General features: G+C 56.1%; 1 long non-coding RNA gene across 1 annotated transcript; it reads right to left on the bottom strand.

Moving 5' to 3' along the window:
* Positions 1–13,024: 13,024 nt before the first annotated feature.
* Positions 13,025–18,182, bottom strand: LOC145522758 (uncharacterized). The gene is made up of 5 exons (XR_014066152.1): positions 18,062–18,182; positions 17,555–17,739; positions 16,235–16,408; positions 15,316–15,500; positions 13,025–13,639 (listed from the first exon to the last, which is right to left on the bottom strand). It is a non-coding gene; the product is annotated as an uncharacterized LOC145522758 (long non-coding RNA).
* Positions 18,183–18,433: the final 251 nt, after the last annotated feature.

The following is an 18,433-nucleotide window of genomic DNA, read 5'->3' as shown; positions in this document are numbered from 1 at the left end:
TACTGTTTAGGTTTGTCATAGCTTTCCTTCCAAGGAGCAAGTATCTTTTAATTTCATGGTGGCAGTCACCATCTGCAGTGACTCCTCTTATACTGGTTTCTATAATCTTCTAATTGTCTTGCTCAAAAGTGGCCAGAACATGGAGAGTCAGACCCTAGTGGGCTTCATGGCAAAGCCAGATATCCATCTCATTGAGAACAATGGCTCAAACCCCAAATACCCGCAAGGATCGGTTGTTTGAGTAACTGGATTGAGAATCCTGCCACTGATTAGTTTCGTCTGCTCTGAGTGCAGTAATGGAGAGGGATAGCATGCGTGCTTTGCAAGTGCTGGCCCTGCTCTAAGGTCTAAATTGAAGTAGCTTTTGAGGAAAAATCATGAATGTTCCTGAATAAAGCCATTGAACTTTATCTCAAGGGCCCGGAGTACCTTGTGACACGTCCTGAGATTAAAAACCCGCATTGGCCTCGCCCACTGCCCAGGGTCACCTGATGGCCTCAGACACCAGGTGAGGGCTAAACCTCTACCTGCTGAGCTCAGCATCCCCAGATATTTGACCGCTGGGGTCTCTCTGGGGCCCTATTTGGTGGCTGGCTCAGTCTGCAAAACTTAATGGGAAAGTGGTGCATTTGGTTAATTAATCATCTGAGTTAGCCTTGGAAGGAATAGAAGCAAAGGAATTCCTTTCCAGAAGTGAGGCCCAGGGCTCCTTCCCAGAGGAGACAGCCCTCCTTGTGCCCAGCAGCATGTGGTTCTCCAACAGGCCTCTGCACCTTTGCCCAGGCTGTTCCTATGCTTTTCCTCACCTGGTCTGCCTGGAAAGCCTCTCCTGGCTCCATGGGGCTCAGACAAAGCCTCCTGCCCTTCTCGGCCCGCTGTCTCCGAGCTCCACAGCCTCCCCACGGATCACAGCACGTGATAAACAACCTATGTGCTGAGTCTTTGTCCTCTGCTCGATTCCAGGGCTCAGAACACAGCCCAGCCCAGGGTGTGGTGGAGGCAGGTGCCCTCCTAGTGGCACAGGACAGTTGCATCTCCCCTTGGTGCCTTGTGTCAGCTGGCATTCCCGAGTCTGCCTCTGCCAGGGCTCATGGAAGCAGTGACTGGGTTCATTTTGGTCCTAATGGTGCCAGCAGAGGACCTGTGTCCAGTTCATTCTGAGTCCGTAGACACAGAATAAAGGCCCTTGTAGGTTTTTAAGATTTGCTTTTTATTTTTGCTTGATAAATGTGTGTGTATGTGTGTGTTAGTTGCTCAGTTGTGTCTGACTCTTTGCAACCCCATAGACTGTAGCCCTCCAGGCTCCTCTGTCCATGGGATTCTCCAGGCAAAAATATTGGAGTGGGTTGCTATTCCCTTCTCCAGGGGATTTTCCTCACCCAAGGATCCAACCCAGGTCTCTTGCATTATGGGTGGGTTCTTTACCACTGAGCCACCACAGAAGCCCTGTTTGATAAATGCTATGCTGTGCTTAGTTGCTCAGTCATGTCCCACTCTTTGTGACCCCTGTGGACCATAGCCCACCAGGCTCCTCTGTCCATGGGGATTCTCCAGGCAAGAATACTGGAGTGGGTTGCCATACTCTCCTCCAGGAGTTCTTCCTAACCCAGGGATGGAACCACATTGCAGGCAGATTCTTTACCATCTGAGCTATCAGGGTGTTTGATAAATACTTTTTTTTTTTTTTAACTCCTCTGAAAGTTTCTTGAGGGCATGAGTATGTGGGCTTTTCTACTGGATGGGCAGGGTTCCTGTCTGCCCCAGGAGCTGGGGGCAGGGAGGCACAAACTGGCCTCTGTTGCTCCTTGGGTGTGAGATTCTCACTTGGGGCTCTAACCAGGGAGGCAGAGATGCCAAAGTCTGTTTTCCTGCCACAGAACTTGGCTGGGCACCTCTTCCATCTGCATGGAAGTCATAATACAATTATTGCTGTTGTTGTTCAGTCACTCAGTCATGTCCAGCTCTTTGTGACCCTATGGACTGCAGCATGCCAGGCTTCCCTGTCCTTCACTATCTCCCCGAGTCTGCTCAATTATTGTTAATATTAGCATACTATCAGCCAGGCTGCATTCCTCCTGGAAGCTCCGGGAAGAATCCACTTCTGCATCATTCAGGTTGAATTGAATTCACCAGATTCAGTTCCTTGAGGCTGTAGGACTGATGTCCCATTTCCTTGCTGAAGAAAACCCTCTGCTTCTAAAGGGCTCCCATGATGAGGTCAGCCCCCCTGACCTAATTGGTGTCCCTTTCTTAGAGTGAACAAGTTGTGCGTTGTAACACCACTTGTCACAGGAGTGGAATCCACCATATTCACAGCAGCAGGGAGTTACAGGGGCATGTACCGGGTTGAGGGGATCATGGGGACCGCCTTAGAATTCTGCCCACTGCAACGAAGCAACACACTCAGCGTCTGACCACCTTGGTCCCGGGTGCTCATTTCCATGGAGGCAGCAGGTGCTGGGCTGGGTGGCTCCCCCTCCCATGGTAGCAGAAGGTGGACCGGTGGGCCGGGTGGGCTGGATTCACGGCTCCCTCCCTGATGATTTGGCTTCCACTGTGGCTCAGATGGTGAAGAATCTGCCTACAATTCAGTAGACACAGGTTTGATTCCTGGATCAGGAAGATACCCTGGAGAAGGAAACGGTACCACTCCAATAGTCTTGTCTGGAGAATTCCATGGACAGAGGAGCCTGGCAGGCTACAGTCCATGGGGTCGCAAAGAGTCGGACACGACTGAGTGACTAGCAGTGACTGAGAGCCTCAAAGAAGCAACTTAACTGTTCCAGGCTTCAGTTTGCTCATCTGTAAAATGGAATGAGAGCCACTGGTGGGGCAGCAAGACAGCCGAATGAGTCAAGCAGACAAGGGTTTTGGTGGACCGTATAATGAACAAGGCTGCTGTATCATGGTTTTTAAAACAACCCAGCTTTCCATTTCATTTCAAGCAGAATGGGATGGATATAAAGCACGTTTTCAGGCTCAACACACTTTAGGCATTGTTCCAGGCAAGTGTGGCCAGAGAAGGGCCTCAATACCAGACGGAGGTCCTTGAGAGACACACCATGTGCTACCGGTGCCTGTCCTGGCTGGTGGTTGCAGCCTGGGCCTGCCACTGGCCAGTTGCTATGAGGGGAAGAATGTCAGGGCCATGCCTGACCCATCAGAGCAGGAACCTTGGGTGGAGAGTGGCGGCAGGTGAAGTGGCCATGTGCCCACAGCAATGGAGCGGCATTGGCAGTGCCCTACAGGGCACCCAAAACCCTGTGTGCCCCCATCAGGGACCTCAGCTTCCTCCTTGTGTCTTATTGGGGAAGAGCGGCCAGAAGGGTACTGATGGGGACAGTGTTTTCCTTCGGAGGCGAACAATGAGTATCGTATGAGGGGCATATATGGCAGGTTATTTCATGACAAAGGTAGGGTAGGTAGTGGTCAGTGAGCAGATTCTGCTACAACGGTCTGTGTGAGCCTCACACCTCTACTGCTAACTAGTTATGTGACTGAACCTCCCTGAAGTCAGCCTCATTTTCCTCTTATAAAATGGAGATAAGTAGGGGACCACGCTCAAAATGTTGTCATGAGGATTAAATGAATTAGTGTGGGAATGCAATTGGCAGGTAGTGAGTATTCCACAAAATTATCCTCTCCATTATCATCTTCATCCCATCCTCACCACCATCACCATATTTATCATTACTGTCACCCTGTCACCACTGCCACCATCACCAATATTATCACGGTCCTCATCACCATCTCCATCATTATTATTGCCATCATCTCTATCATCATCAATGTTATCATTGCCATTACTATCACCATCATCAGCATTACCACCACCACCATCACTATCACCGTTATCAGCATCACCATATCATCTCATCATTGGTTTAACAGGTGGACTTGCACCCTGAGTATTGCAGGCAGAGGGAGAGAATTCAGCCAAAACCAGTCACAATTCTATAGTACTCATCATCTCCCAGCAGGGCTGCGGTGGTGGAGTGGTCACAGAAGCAGACACTGGCTCAAGGGAATACATTTTGTTAACCAAAACTAGGCTCTGGTGGGGCCGAGTCTGGGGTCAGTGTGGGGGTGCAGGAATTATCTAGGGTTGCTGGGATGTTGACAGCAGACAGCAGTGGGGTGAGGCATCTCCTGGCACTTGCCTCTTTCCATCTGCTCCTCAGAAGCGGCTCTTTGGAGAGGGGCTGCTTGGCAGGACCCCAGAGGCCTCACGCCACCTCTGCCTCTCCCTCGCTGGATGGTCTCAGACAGGTCTCTTTGGCCTCAGTTCCCCCTTCTCTAAAGTGGGAGCGCATCAGGACACTGGGGGCCTGCCCTGGACCTCCAGTAGGTGGTGCTGGTGGGCATGAAAGCGACTGGGGGTGGGTGAGGGGGCAGAGGGTGTGGAGGAGCTGCAGAATGAATGGTCTGGATCTGTGGGCCTATTATTGTTGTTAATATCGCCGGGAACGGGCGTGATGAAAGGATTGAATAAATGGGAAGTGAATGAATGAATGAAGGAAGGAACGAGTGAGGGGCACCCTGGCTGCACCATCCCCTGGTCCCCTGGGTGCCTCCAGCCTCCCTGAAGGAGGTGACTGTGTAGATCCCCCACGGGGTGACCCAAGCCCAGCGGGGTGCCCTGACTCACCCAGGGCAGGTCTTGCGTTGGGTGTCGCTCCACCCTGACCTTAACCCCAGGGGAAGGAAGGGTGGTGGGAGGAAAGCCCCGCCCACCCCGGATGCCCCGCCCACCCTGACTGCCCCGCCCACCCCACTTCTGAGGTCTTGGTTCTGCTTTCTTTCTGCGCTGGCTCCGTCCACACGCCCCGCTCTCTTACAAAGGAGGAAGGTGAGTCTGGGAGAGGGCAGGTGACTTGGGAGACGGGGCTGGGGCTGGGCTAGCAGCCGGTGGTTGGGGCTCTCTCCCACCGGATCCCATGACTGTCTCCCACCCTCTGCTCCTGTGTGGGAGACAGGGGGGAACCTGCTGGTGTCATCGCTTTTGGGTCGGGAGAGTCCAGCAGCTGTATCAGCCCCCAGTACCCATGTTGAGGGTCCCAACTTTCATATCTCCAGGGCCAGGGAGCTCACCACCTCAGAGCTCAGCCCTCAGCTGATGGGCCACAAGCCGCTTTCTGGACATCACTGCTCTTTACCGGGGGCCCTGTCTCCTGGGGTGGGGGAGCGAGGAGGGCATAGCTCAGCTCAGGCCCCGCCTCGATGGAGATCTGGGGGTGATGGTGGGTGTCGCTTGGACAGAGTGAACTGGGCCCTCTCTTGGGCTCATACCTTTTGGTGGAGCAGTTGCTGTGCCATCCGCTGGCCAGGGAACCCCCCCATCTCAGAGGACAGACAACTGGCGGCAATCACGTGGCCCCTCCAGCCTGGTGGAGAGTCTGGGTTTTATCCAGGGCCGGACCCTGGTGGGCCTCCGCGGGGAAAGTGGAGAGTTTGTTGTGCTTTAAGGAAAGCCCTTTGGCTGGAGTGTGGAGAACTGGCTGGCAGGGGCAGAGGGAAGCCTGCCCGAGGAAGTGCCAAGGCTGGGCCGCTACATGGCACAAGGCCTCCGACCGCCGCCCCCTCCAAGATAGCCCAGTGGCTTCTGCTTGGTCACTGTCTCGAGCAGAGGGCAAGGGGGTCCCAAAGGCCCCTGATCCGGGGTTGAGGACCTTAGCTGAGAAGGCTGCTCATCCCTTTCTCCAAGGACAGTGGGAGGGACTCCTGGGCTGGGCCGCCCCAGAGGTCTGGGCAGGTCTCTCCACCTTCCAGGTTCTGGGCTGATGAGTAAAGATGTGGAGGGACCTGGAGCCCATGGGAGTGGTGTGGAGTGGTCGCTGGCCGTCGCCCTGATAGAGGTGGTGGGAGCACCCAGCCTGAGGAGGTGACGTGTGGGTGGGGGGCTCCTGCAGGGGGTCAGCCCCAGCGTGGCTCCTGGAGTCAGGATCTGCTTAGGAACAGGCCTGCTCCCACCAGGTAGTAAATCAAGAGGGTCATGCTGTGATCACCGCCTCTAGCGATGTCCCGGACATTCAGAACAATGGCCACCGATGTCCACTCCACGCACCCTGGAGGGCTGACCCGCTGTGTGTCTGCTCACACCCTGTCCCCACCCCATGCTCTCCCCACCTGGGCCTTTGCACACTCCGTTCCCTGCACCCGGAGCTGCCTCTTCCTTGCCTTTGGTCCTCAGTTTCAGGTTACCTCTTTGGCCGGCCTTGCTGACCATTCTGAGCAGCGATGGCACCCACTGCTTACTTCCCTGACTCAGCAGTATCTGCCTCCTTGGTGGCAACGGGCCTGGCCTGCCGATGGTTGGCCTCCTCCTGTCTGTCCTCTTGTTCACTGCCGTCCCCCTTGAGCACAGGGCGGGATGCTCCCTGCCTGAGTGCTAAGTCACTCCGTTGTGTCTGACTCTTTGCCACCCCATGGATTGTAGCCCTCCAGTCTCCTCTGTCTATGGGAGTCTCCAGACAGGAATATTGGAGAGGGTTACCATTTCCTTCTCCAGGGGATCTTCCCGGACCCAGAGATCAAACCAGGGTCTCCTGCATCACCTACATCGGCAGGCGAATTCTTTACCTCTGAGCCACCAGGGAAGTCCCCCTCCCCCTTTACTAGAAACATTTTAATTGAGTGTCCACTCTGTGCAGGCACCAGCCAGGTACTGGGAATACCGAGAAGGCCCGGGCCCTCCTGGGCCTCTCCTCAGCTGCTTACAGGCAGGGTGACAAGCAGGTTGGTCCCCAGGCTGATTCTGGCACATTGGTGGTGGCCTCCCTGGTGGCTCAGATGGTAAAGCTTCTGCCTGCAATGCAGGAGACCTGGGTTTGATCCCTGGGTTGGGAAGATCCCCTGGAGAAGAGAATGGCTACTCACTCCGGTCCTCTTGCCTGGAAAATTCCATGGATGGAGGAGCCTGGTAGGCTATAGTCCATGGGATCACAAAGATTCGGACACGACTAAGCAACTTCACTCCCCTGGAGAACTGCGTTGTGAGGGGCCTGGGAGGCAGAATCTGGCTCCGGTAAAGTGTGCTGCAATCCGTTAGTGATGTCTGCCATGCCCAGAGGTGTGGGAGCGTGGGAAGCCGTGCTTCTACCTGTAGGCTCCAGGCCAACAGAGCCTCTAATATGCATCCAGGTAGTGCTGGGCGCCTGGCCTGGCCCTCCAAACCAACTCTGCATCCTTCTCGCCCTTTCCAGGTGAGAAAGAAGCTCCTGAGATCTTACAGCTCCTGTGTGGCAGACCTGGGGTCTGAAGCCCGGTTTCCCGGATCCCAGTTTTCGGTAGTGTCATGCTACAGTATCCCGGTCCCCTTTTTGCTCCGGCTGCTAGGGAGCTCAGCCTGGAGCTTTGGGCTGACTCTCAGGGCCCAGGCTTTGGATCATATTTGTGTCAGCCCCGTCCTCAGACTTTCATCCTCCCTGCCGGGCCTCCCGTGGAGCAGGCCGGACATAAGTTATCAACTATAAATAAAACCAAGACTTCCGTTCTGGCTCTCACTTTAGTTTCCTGGTGCTTTTTTTTTTTTTTAAAGTCCTTCATTGGGAGAGGTGGGGGAAGACTCCTAACGGAAGATGACATCATCATCAGCTGGCCCTGGGGGGCAAGTCCCCAGCTCCACAGGCCCGCGTGGGCCCTGAATGCCCCCTTTATGAGGGGTAACCTCATTACACAAGCCACGCCACATGGTGGAATTTCAAATGGGGTTTTGTGGTTTCTGCCCTTCTCAGCAGAGCCCATACAGGCAGCTGCGGTCAGCCGGCTTCCTCTGCTGCCGCAGCCCTGGCGCCCGGCCAGCCCAGTGACCACCCGTCCATCCATCGTGAGTCAGTTTCATTCTTAATTCTCTGAATCAGTCCCCTTTAAAGGGACGGCAGAGCTGATTCCGCGGGGCAGGCAGGCGAGGAAGGGGAAGTGGCGGTCGGAGGTCAGGAAGGAGCTTGGGGATCTCTGGCAGGCAGCATGCCTCCATCCGCCCTCCCTCAGGATGGAGGGGGTTTCCTGCCCGCTGCCGGGGAGAAGAGCTTGTGATTGCCTCCCCCCCACCACCCCAGAGCTGACCGTCTGCAGGGTGGGAAGCCCTGGGCCCTTGGCGACCTTGCTTCTTGCCTGGCCAGAAACCCTGCCCAAGCTCAGAGGCCACCGGAACTCTGCAGGCTACCCTCTTTGTTCTGCCTTCTTCCCATCACAGGTCCTAGGATGTCCGAGCTGCCTCTTGGGCAGCCTCTCTGGCTACCTGGAATGCATGGCCCTGATGTTTGCGGTCCTGTCCCTTCCCCCGAGGTCGCCCCGCCTGTCCCAGAGCTCCCTCAGTTCTACCAGCATGAGGGACAGCTCCCACCCTGCTCGGCGTGTGTTCACTGGCTTCCTCACGCCCTCCAGACCATCAGCTCCGTGAAGGCATGGAGATTGTGTGTCTTGTTCGCAGCGCAAGGCCTGGCCCATAGTAGGTGTTCAGGATGAATTCACAGAATGGACAGATGGAAGTCTGAGTGGCTGCAGGGCGTTCATGGCTGTCCTCTGTCAAGAGCATAGGGTGGCTTCTCCCTGAGGCCGGGGGCCGGGGGCCAGGGGCCAGGCCGAGGTGACTTGTGGACGATGCTGAGCCAGGGGACTCCTGCGGGTGGTGGGCCTGGAACTCCAACCCCAGGGCAGGTCTCAGTGTGAGGCCTTAGTGAGGCTGAAGAAGAATTTCCTTCTTTTCCTCCTCTGTCTGACTCACACTTAGGTTTTGAAGTTCCCCTTTTTGTCAGCGTTTCTGGCGAGGTTACGGAGTGGTCAGGCGAGGCCAGCAGGACCTGGAAGAAGCAGGGACCCAGGCCATGGCTCCATTCACACAAACAGGACCTGCCTGCTTCCAGGTCCTGCTGGCTAGTGGTGTTTGCAGGTTTGCAGGGAATGAGATGCTCGGGGGCGGAGTTAAGGGTACGTGCATCCACGTGGCTGGTGACCATAGAGGCATCTCCCTCCAGCCTCTTGGCTCATCTTCCCTGGAGGCTGGGGTAGGGACGGGGCGAAGTGGGGGGGCAGGCCTGGGAGGTGGGGACTTGTCCCGGAGGCCTTGCTCCTCCCCCGGGGGTCCAGGCAGCCGGGAGACCAGGCAGACTGCCTCCTGCCCTATGGGTGCCTTCCCCTCCATGGTTCCCACCCCCTAGGACGGAGTGGATCAAAGAGGGAGGGAAGACAGAGTGGTAAGAAGCCTTCAGGGCACACGTTCCCAAACCCAGCCACTCTCCCCTCCCTCCAGCGGGGGGCCCTGGGGTCTCACCAGCGTCACGCATCGACGGCTAGTCCTGAAGCCCCTCCAGGCCAGGGCGCTGCTGGTCCATCTGTGACTTGATGCAATCTCGTCCCCCTCGAGCTCCAGTCTGAGGGTGGAGACTGCTGGCAAGCCTGACAGTGAGAATACAGGGTGGGCAGTGCCTTAGCAGGAGACAGACAGAGAAGAGGCCCAGCCCAGCCAGGGGGTCAGAGAAGCCTTCCAGGAGGAGGGGGGCTGGGGCAGAGCCCTGAAGGCTGAGGAGACTTTAGCCGGGGCTGAGGGTGGAGGAGAGGCGAGAGGAAGGGCTCCAGGCGGAGGGGACATTTCGCGTGGAGGCTGGAGGCAGAGACCTGTCAGGGCAGCTGAGTAGAGGGTCCTCTGTGGGGGGTGGGGTGGGGGGCAGGACGAGAAGGCAGAGGCTGGGAGGAGGGAGGTCCTGCTGAACCCGAGGGCGGAACTGCGCAGGTCAGACGTTCCCCGGAGATGCAGAGGAGCCTTCGTGGGCTTGGTTTGCTTCAGGAACTGGCTCCTCTCTGCTTCCGTGGGCAGGGTGGGTGGGGAGGGCTTACCTACCCTTCACACCAAGGCCATGCCCGAGCCATGGAACTGCCCCCAGAATGGTGCCAGGAACCTCCCACGCCCAGTAAGCAGAAGGAGATCTAAGACCCGGCACCTTGGCTGGTTCGGGAAAAGCTGAGACAGCTTGGAGGCAGGGAGGCCCTCAGCCCTGAGCTTGAGACTGAAGAGAAAGTCCTATGAGAGAGACACAGCCAGCCCTGCGTCCCCCACGCGGGGCCTGGGCCCTCTCTCCGGGGCAGGGCCGTGTCCCTGGGACTCTCCTGGGACGCGTCTCAGCGTCAACCTTGTCCGCAGGCTCCAGGGTCCCTGGGACCCCGAGGAGCGGGGGGATGGGGGAGCAGGGATCACCCAAAGCCGCCACCCGCTGGCCCCAGGTGCCCCAGGTGGGCCCCCATCCAGGCTTGGGCACATGAGCTCCTGACTGCGCTGTGGCTCCCATCTGCCGTCTGTGGCCATTTCTTACCTGTAGAGACTAGCTCAGTTACCTTGCTTGCATCTCACAGTTAATAATGGAGCATGACAAAGCAGCAGGGAAAATGAAAGAGATGGCTGAAGGCTTAGAAGGGGCCGCAGGGCGTGGCCGGAGGAGGAAGTTTGCCAGAGGTTGCCCTGGAGCTTCGTGTTTGTGGTGCCTCTGGACCACTCGAGGGGACGAGGTTTCTCAGCGGCAGGTGGGAGAAGCTCACCCCATTCCACCACCCTTGCCCGACTGGCCACAGCCTCCTGTAACGAACCCAGAGGGTACTGTGTGGAGTTCTCCTGTAGAGAATCATTCTGATCTTGTGCCCCACCCCAGCCGAGTGGGAGGAGACTGAGGTTCCAGGGGATATTTCAGTCCAGGCTCACACAGGGCCTTCTGGTCCCGTGGTCCCTCAACTGACCTCCTAACCCCCCTGCACCATTGCTGCAGGCGCTAAATCCAATCACAGGAGAGAAACACTTTGAGATGCAAAAGCCCTAAGATATCATTACAATTATTCAAAACACAGCCACTTAAGGTTTTATGAGGCTGAGTTGTCCCTCTGGAATTCCCTCTTATCCAGTGATCTCAAAGCGCCCTGGTCCAAAATTAATTAGGCCCTGCAGCCAAGGACAGCAGACGGCACCTAGGAGCATGGGAGGGGCAGGCTGGGGCCAGACAGGAAGCAGCAAGCATTGCTCATCCTCACTGCTGCCCCGGAGTTCGGGGACCCCGCCTCCTCCTGGAGGCACCACCCAGGCTGTCCTTGACCAAGCTGGTAGGAGGATGGGGAGCTTGGGGGCCCCGTCTCCCCAACCACGTGAATGCTGAAGATCAGTAGCGCTAGGAGCAAGACCAAGTTCCACGGCCAACCAGGACAGAAGGAGGGGATGGTTTCACCTGGTCTAGGGCTTTCCAGGTCCAGATCCCAGAACACCGGCAACTGTAAGCTCCTGAAGGGCATGGGCCATGGCCTAAGTCACAGAGGCTACTGGGATGGACAGAGTTTGATGTCTGGAGAGGAGGAAGTGGGCCATGGAAGAGTGGGGGTAGAGGAAAGCCACAGAACTGGCTGTCTGGTCAAAGCTTACTAAGCTTGGTTCGATGACTAAATAGCTGATGGATAGATGGATGGCCAGATGGATATGTGGAAGGATAAACGGACTGACCAACATGGGGTTAGTCTGAGGGAGGTTGATGAGTGGGCACATGAGTGGATGGATGGATGACAATGTGGGTAGATAGAGGGGTGGACGGGTAGGTTGATAGGTGATGGATGAATGTGTGAGGGCACAGAAGGATGAATGCATGGATGGTGGATAGATGATGGATGGATGGGCAAATGTGGAGAATGGGGCATGAAAGAACACAGGGTAAATGTGTCTGTGTGTGTATGTGTGTGTTCCAAAGGGATGCTGAGGATAAGGCCAGGCTACAAGGAAGGGGTCACACTGGATGGATGATGGATGCATGGATGGATGGATGATGGATGGATGGATGGATGGATTGGTGGCTTGGAAGACAGTGGAGCAAGTGTATGGGTCCATCTCAAAGAGGGAACATGGACCAAGAGAGATGATGCTAGCAGAGACCTTGGTGGGGCCGGCAGGACTTCCTGGAGGGGTTTCAGCATGCCTAGCCCCAGGACCATGTCCTCCACCAACTGGGCACCAGTCTGGGGATCAATGATCCAAGGAAGAACCCGGGGCTTGGATCCTCTTGGTGCTCCAGCTTTCTTGGCTCCTTGACTTTGGCTGGTGGCCACCTTTCCAGTCCTTGGTTCCCTGTCTGTCTGTAACATGAAGATGCTGGACAGGATGGGCTTCTGAGGAAGGCAGGAGGCGGCAGCCAGGTCCCTGCGGGAAGGGCCACAGCTCAGCCCCTTCCCCTCCCGCTCACAGGGTCTCCCTTGCGTCTGTCTCGGACTCTGCTCCAGACACCTGCCATGCTCCCTCACCCCTGGTGTCCTCTAGGCGTCTGGGCACAAAGCCGGTGGAGAGCCAGGCCCTGGGGAAAGGAGACCTGGCCCCTGCCCTGAGTGGGGAGGGCGAGGAGCTGCTGTGATCACAGACAGTGGTGCAGCAGGCCCCTGGCAGGCTCCAGGCTGAGTAACCCTGAGTCACCACTGTCACTTCCTACCGCACATTCTCTCATTCATTCAGTTTCATCCCAAAGAGCACCTCCCTGGAATCCTCCCTGAGGAAGTTGCCAAGGGTGTGGGGGGCACTCAGCCTGCCCTGACTGGATGGACCAAGGGCTTGGCCCCTTAACCCTGGCAGGGAGAGAGGACCAGACAGTGTGACTTCTCAGGGAGGAAGTGGACACTTCCTGAGCCCCACTCTGGCCCAGGATCGCTCTGAGCCTCACTGGCTAGGTGCCTGCCGATGGGCGGGCCAGGTTGCTGGCTCCGTGAGGTCCTGAGATCTGGGGGCCTGGGGATGCGTGGCCTCCCCAGCTCACTGAATTTCAGTGGACCAAGGAGAGAGAAATGGCCCAGCTGCTCCCCTCACCTGTCTCTTGCTCTCCACTCATTCATTCATTCATTCTCTACAAGTTTCTTGCACGCATTCAGTCTCTCCAGCATTGTGCCAGCCCTGGAGAAACACCGTCTAGCCAAAGGAGGGGCAAGGCAGCCAGAACACCATCCTGGTTCAACGACCTTGCCAGCAGCCCTCCCCCTGCTAAACTCTGTATCCCAACAAGGCTACAATTGTTTTGCATTTGAAATTCCACTAATTTTTTCGTGTCTTTGCATTCATGATTCCTCTTTACACATCAAAGGGACCTGGAAGACAGTTTTACTCCGAACCGTTTTGTACGCGAGGTGGCTGGTCATTATCCACGGCTCCAATGATAGGCTGCACGCTGTTCAGATTCCCAAGATTAGAAAAGGAAATTCAGCTAATTATAGTTTGATAGAAATTACAGTCCTGCCGATTCCTGATTGACTCGGTGGGTTGGCGTGAATCATTGTGTTCTTGGATGAGATTTTATTAATCTTGCTCAGGAATCTCAGGAGGTACCTCCTTCAAGGAGACATTTCTTTTGTGTTTCTCTCCTGCAAAAAAACCTGCCCACATTACCCCCGGAAGATATGAATTAGGGGTGTAGGAGCAGGAACAGAGGCCTGGAATTCCTAGTCCAAGAATCCTGGTATGCGACCAGCAGCCTGCTGGGTGAGCTTCTTCAGGCCCCCTGCCTCTCTGGACGGTCTCTGCTTCATCGGAAGGGAGGCCTTGTGGTGCAATGGTTAAGAACAGGGCCTCTGGGCGCTCAGGCTGGCATCTTCTACCTGTGCATCCTTGAGCAACCTCTTGGAGCCTCTGTTTCTTTATCTGTAAAATGGGGGTGATGGTGATAATAATTTCCTTGCAGTGTTGCTTTAAGAATTAAATGGACTGGGAGACTGGGATTGACATATATACACGGTTGTTGTTGTTTAGTGGCTAAGTCGTGTTCAACTCATTGGGACCCCATGTACTGTAGCCAGATAGCATCCTCTGTCCATGGGATTTCCCAGGCAAGAAGACTGGAGTAATAAAGAATTAAATGGGCTAATCTATGTAGGCTGATGTCAAGGTGTATTATTTGTAAAGTGGTTGGCACCAGATGAGAGCTCCTAAGATAGGAGGTGCTTTCCTATTGAAGTGACCCCTTGTAGGGGGTGGAGCCGGGGTCAAGGGCTGACATTGCAGGTAACCTTCACTGCTCCATCCTGAGCAAAGATCTGCATGGTCAGAGCTGTGAGGGAGGTGGGATCCCATCTCACAGATGGGAAGACTGAGGCAGGGAGACTCAGGGATGAGTTCGCAGTCATATGGGAAGCAGAAGGCCCACTGTCAGAGGTCCTGGAAATCCCCATTCCCAGTGCTGCACCTGGAGGCCTCTGGACAAGGAGGATCTTTGAAATGGGGTTGACCTGGCAGAACTCTGGGCACATGGCAGCAGGGTTCACCAAGGCCTTCTTGCTGCCCATGTGGTTATGGAACAGGGACCCCAGTGGGCATCTTCTTAAGGGCAGCTGGGGATGGAGGGTGGGGCTTAGGCCAAAAAAAGACCCCAGCCAGCGGGAGAGTCATTTCTGGGGAAGCTGATGGGCGGTAGGAAGGGCCTCCAGGGGCACCTGCCGAAAGTCACCCTCTGAGCTGGGAAGATGCACAGTCAGGAAGGACACTGATGTATACGTAGGGTGAGCTGGCGCTGGTGGTGTAGACAGAGGTGGAGAGAGGGGGCTTGAGGCCAGGCGACCCAGGACTGGAATGCTTCCAATCAGTGGAGGCCATTCCATCTCACAGATGTTAGTCCCCGTGGACCTTCTCCTTTCAGAAGTGCACCCAACACCACCAGCGGGGGACCCGGAGGCCCAGACAGGGAAGAGGACTCGCCCAGGGGCACGGACCCAGTTACCGGGTGGTCCCCAGGAGCCCTGGTCTCCTCCACTGTTGACACCTGGTGAACTTAGAACTGGGGTCACCCTGCGACTTCTGGGACAGAGGAACATGCCAGAATAAAACAGCTGACCAGCAGAACTGCTCTCCACCCTCCTCTGTGTGCTCAGCTCCAGAATGTTCTTCCTTCCCGTTCAAGGAGCATTTGCATTATTGCAGATGCCAATTCTTTTTGCCACCAGGAAGTTAGCCGCAGGGCCAGAGGTCACATGAGCAGCTAGCTGAGTTAGAAAGTGCTGGCTTAGGAACCAGGGGACACCCAGCGCCCCTGCAGCCAGACCCCTGGGCAGGATCCATGTCTCCCAGACACCCTAGGGTCCTGCTGGTTCCTCTTACTCCAAGACCCCGGTGGAGCCAGGTCCTGCCCAGCACACCCAAAGGCTTAGGGTTGGGACTGGACAAGGGGAAGCAGGAGTAGGTAGCATCCCCCAGTTTCTCCCATCAGGACCATGTGACCCCTAACCCCACCTTTCCAGGTCAGAAAAGCAGTCTTTCCCTCCATGGGACTCCTGTGCCCTGGCCTTAGTCATGGGCATCGTCCCCTGCATATTTGTGTTATTTACTGGCCAAAGAATTGATGCTTTCAAACTGTGGTGCTGGAGAAGACTCTTGAGAGTCCCTTGGACAGCAAGGAGATCCAACCAGTCAATCCTGAAGGAAATCAACGCTGAATATTCACTGGAAGGACTGATGCTGAAGCTGAAGCTCCAATCCTTTAGCCACCTGATGTGAAGAGCCGACTCTGATGCTGGTAATGATTGAGGGTAGGAGGAGAAGGGGGTGGCAGAGGATGAGATGGTTAGATGGCATCACCGATTCAATGGACATGAGTTTGAGCAAACTCCAGGAGATAGTGACGTACAGGGAAGCCTGGCCTGCTGCAGTTCATAGGGTCTCAAAGAGTTGGACATGCCTTAGCAACAAAACAACTGGCCAAACAAACTCCTCCTGCCCCCTGAATGTACAACTCATGCCAGACACACTCTGAAGTGCCTCCCATGTCCTGGTTCTCCCTGTCCATCCACGTGGCATTCAGACCCCAGTGGGTCCTATCACCACTCCCTCCTTGTGTCTCCAGCCTCCCTGGCCTCCTTGGAGCTCTTCCCTGACCCCCGCCCCAGGCAGTGATCTTGTTAGAATCTGAGCCTTGTCGCGCCCGTCCTGCGCTCACCTCCCACTGCTCCATCTCAGAGGGAAGAGCAGAGTCTTCCTGACCTGCAGCCACACATCCCTGCCTGCCCCTTCTGGTCCCTTCTCTGGTGTCCTCCTTGCCCCTTCCTCATCTCCAGCCACAGTGGCCACCCTGACACTCCTCTGACCTTGTGGTTGGCTTCCTACCCCAGGGACTTTGCACTTGCTGTGTTCCCGGCTTGGGACAATTTCTGACACCGCAGTGTCTGCACACATGAAGCCCTGCTGGATTAGACTCTCTGGGGCCTCTATTTACACCCCCCCCCCCACTGAAGCTGTGGCACTCACTACCTGACACCCCAGGAGGCTTCTGTGTTGACCGTGTTGTCGCTCCCTCTGTCTGCCTGCAGCCTGGCAGCAGACACTCCGGTGTTTTGTCCACTGCTCTGGCCCCTTCACCTACCACCAGGCTTGGCACGTTTGAGATGCTCCACAAGGATTCTCTGAACCAATGAGGGCAGGTCCCTACGGCACAGGTCATGCTGTTGCCTGCACTTCCTGCGTGGAGATGCTGTCTGTCTTGGAGATGGATGACCTGCTGGCCATGTCCCTGTTCTTGTGTGGATCTGAACCTGGCTCTGTCTGATTACAAGACCCGGGTTATCACCAAGATCCTTGAGATCCCCTCGCACACAGAGAGTCCCTCCTGGTAAGGGAGGAGGCCACTAGGCAGCCCCAAGGATGAAAGCTACTCCTGGGGGTGCACCCCCAGAGTAGAAGCCCCTTGGCTGAGCTAGAGAAGGTGATGGGGAGGAGGGATCCAGCTTAGCCACGGATGCGGGAAGGGCATTCTGGGAGAGGGAACAGCGTGTGCGAAGACAATGAACCGGAAGACTGGGCAGGTTGGTGTTTGCCGCATTGGGGCAGTGGTGGGGACCTCAGGACGGGGCCTGGAAGAGGGCTGAGGGGTGGCAAGGTGCATGGGTGGAGGGCCTCAGAAGTCCGCCTGGAGCCCAGAGGGAACAGGAGGTGACAATAGCAGGGTCCCGCTTGGAGGACTCCTGTGGCAGGTGCAGGGCGCATCAGGAGGGGAGCTGGGCAAGGCAGCAAGCTGGGGGAGATGTCTCATGGAAGCCTGAGGGCCCAGGAGGGTGGCTCGGTGGGGCCCTGTGGACCTGTCCCCAAGTTGGTGGCTGGGTGCCTGCAGGATGAGAACCCCTGGGGATAGGACGTGAAGGGGTGGGTTTGGTGTGGGGGCATGCTGCTCACAGATCTCTCAAGGGCAAAAGGGAGCCTTGGGTAGCTGGATTAGCAGCTCCAGACCCAGGGAGAGGTCTTGGCCAGAGAAAACGATCTGAGGGTCCTGGGGGTCCCCTGGAGACTTCAGATGATGATGAGGTTCCTCCAGGAGGGGGCGCCTGGAGGAGACAGGGCATTTATTTGCATCCACTCCAGGCCCACAAGCTGTGTCAGGCCCTCCCACCCACAGCACCTGTTCTTCATGGACACAGAGCTGCTGGCACCCAGCTCTCTCTGAAGCAGGAGGCCACCGGGGCTGTGGACGTTCTGAGGGTCCCCTGTCTGCTGCCTCTGATTTCACGGTGTGAGTGACCAAGGCAGGTTTGCTGTTCTTTTTCACCAGGAAAAAATGTATAGATTTTGGGTCCTCACCAATGTTTCAAGAGGAAAACAGCTGAAAGGATTTGTGTTTTCAAGGGAACATTTCTCTTCAGGCTTTTTCCACCCTGCACCCTCTTGGAAAAGTCACAAGGAGGGCTGGGAAGTCTCCAGACTGGACCTGGGGGTAGTGGAGACCCAGGTCCTGGGCCCAGCTCTGCTCATAGCTCTGTGTGATCCTGGGGCAAAAACATGAACAGTAATGACTGGGTGTCTCATAGCTGCAATCTCTCCTCCAAGCCCCACATCCCCTCTTCCACCCATCAGAATGCCACCCTTGGGTGCTCAAGGTCACCCCAGACCTGTCTTCCACCACCTACTCATTGTCATCATCAAGTGTGCAAAGGCACTCCCAGATCCATCTCCCAACCACCAGTTAAGTTGTTCAAAGACTCCCTCAACTCAATACACCCCAAACCAAACTGGTGACCACCCCACCAGCCCCAATCTGGATCTCCACGGTGCTCCCCATCTCAGGGGATGGTGCCAAGCCTCACACACAGCCGTCACTCCCGACGTGTCTTTTCAAAGGCCGTCCTGTCCATCATCTCTAGGACGCAGCTCTCAGATTCGCCAGTTTATTTCACTCTTCCAGCTCCTTCCATGAATCTCAATCCATCTCATTCTCTGCATCTTCACTCTGCCCCCCGTATCCCCCTCAGCATCCTGCCTCACAATAGGCCCCTCTCTCCGTCTCCATGGTGACCTCTGATGCCCCGCCCACACGAGTGAAAGCATCTCGGTCCAGCCTCCTGGGGTTTCCCGGGGTGGGCCGGGGAAGAGCAGCAGAGAGACAGGTGGAGATAAACCAGCAATCCCTGCCCTCAGGAATCAAGTTCAACAAAACCTTAGTATATGTTTAACACACCGGGA

Source organism: Giraffa tippelskirchi, chromosome 10 (genome assembly GCF_054371585.1).
Source record: "Giraffa tippelskirchi isolate mGirTip1 chromosome 10, T2T-mGirTip1v1.2.pri, whole genome shotgun sequence".
In the NCBI taxonomy this organism is placed as follows: Eukaryota; Metazoa; Chordata; class Mammalia; order Artiodactyla; family Giraffidae; genus Giraffa; species Giraffa tippelskirchi.
The sequence above is the reverse complement of the archived record's forward strand: the minus strand, read 5'-3'. Positions and strand labels throughout refer to the sequence as shown.